General features: G+C 38.4%; 1 non-coding gene across 1 annotated transcript; it reads left to right on the top strand.

The window, feature by feature from the left end:
* Positions 1–72, top strand: LOC128777508 (small nucleolar RNA SNORD57). The gene has a single exon (XR_008422754.1). It is a non-coding gene; the product is annotated as a small nucleolar RNA SNORD57 (small nucleolar RNA).
* Positions 73–1,772: the final 1,700 nt, after the last annotated feature.

The raw sequence follows: 1,772 nt of genomic DNA, 5'->3' as shown, positions 1-1,772 counted from the left end.
TGGAGGTGATGAAGTGGCTTAGCCTGACTTTGTAGAGTGGAGGCAAAAAAACTGATTTAATGAGCCTGATCCAGTGATACAACACCTGGGCCAAACAGCCATCGACTAGAACATCGAGTTTCACCATGAGCTGTTTACCTGGTGAGTTCACAAATTAGAGGACGAAATAAAAGGATCTGAAAAACAACCTTACTGCAGCTAAAGGAAGAAGCACTGTGGGTGTTCTGATCACCCAAGTCAACTATCTCTCCTTCCCTGTACCCTGGCGAGATCGGAGGGACCAGATCTGGGTGAAGGTCTGGATGGGGGGAGAGAGAGATGGAGGGAGGGAGGGAGAGATGCTGGAGCCAGGAACACCGGTGTCATAAGGGAGTCAGGGTGGAAGGAGCAGTGGACGATTCTCTCAATAGATGCTGAAAAAGTATTTGGCAAAATACAGCATCAATCCTTAATAAAAGCCCTCAACAAAGTAGGTTTAGAGGGAACATACCTCAGCATCGCAAAGGTCATTTAAGAAAGATCCACAGCTAATATCCTCAATGGGGAAAAACTGAGAGCCTTTCCCATTACGGTCAGGAAAAAGGCAAGGATGTCCACTCTCACCATTACTATTTAACATAGTATTGGAAGTCCTAGCCTCAGCTATCAGAGAACAAAAAGAAAGAAAAAACATCCAAATCAGCAAGGAAGAATTCAGACTTTCACTGTTTGCAAATGACATGATATTCTATGTAAAAAATCCAGAAGACTCCACCAAACAATTTCTAGAACTATTACATGAATTCATCAAAGTCACAGAATGTAAAATAAACATGCAGAAATCTGTTGTATTTCTATACACCAGTAATGAAGCGGCAGAAAAAGAATCAAAGAATCAGTCCCATTTGGCGATTGTACCAAAAATAGTAAAACCCCTAGGAATAAAACTAAAGCGATAAAAGATATATACTCTGAAAACTATAGAAAACTTATGAAAGGAATTGAAGAGGACACAAAGAAGTCGAAAAACATTCCATACTCATGGATTGGAAGAACAAATATTGTTAATATGTCTATACTATCCAAAGCATCTACACATATAATGCATTCCTTATCAAAATACCACCAGCATTTTTCACAGAACTAGAAAAAACAATCCAAAAATTTGTATGAAACCACAAAAGACCCCACATAGCCAAAGCAATTCTGAAAAAGAACAACAGAATTGGAGGCATCATGATTCCAGATTTCAAGCTATATTACAAAGCTATCGTCATCATGACAATATGGCACTGACACAGAAACAGATAGATCAATGGAACAGAAAACAAAACCTAGAAATGGACCCACTACTATATAGTGAACTAATCTTTGACAAAACAGGAAAGAATAGCCAATGGACAAAAGACAGTCTCTTAAACAAATGCTGTTGGGAAAACTGGACAGCAACATGCAGAAGTATGAAACTGGACCATTTTCTTACACCATACACAAAAATAAATTCCAAATGGAAGAAAGACCTAACTGTGAAACAGGAAACCACCAAATCCTAGAGGAGGACATAGGCAGCAACCCCTTTGACTTTGTCTATAGCAACTTACTAGACTCGTTGCTGAAGGCAAGGGAAACAAAAGCATAAATGAACTATTGGTACTAAGATAAAAACCTTTAGCAGAGCAAAAGAAACAATTAACAAAACTAAAAGACAGGGTATGGAATGGGAAAAGATATTTCCAAATAACTTATCTGATAAAGGGTTAGTATCCAAAATCTGTAAAGAACTTATCAAACTC

This window comes from Panthera pardus, unplaced genomic scaffold (genome assembly GCF_024362965.1).
Source record: "Panthera pardus isolate Hobbes unplaced genomic scaffold, ASM2436296v1 HiC_scaffold_16, whole genome shotgun sequence".
In the NCBI taxonomy this organism is placed as follows: Eukaryota; Metazoa; Chordata; class Mammalia; order Carnivora; family Felidae; genus Panthera; species Panthera pardus.
Note: the sequence above shows the minus strand (reverse complement) of the source record. Positions and strands in the feature narration are given on the sequence as shown.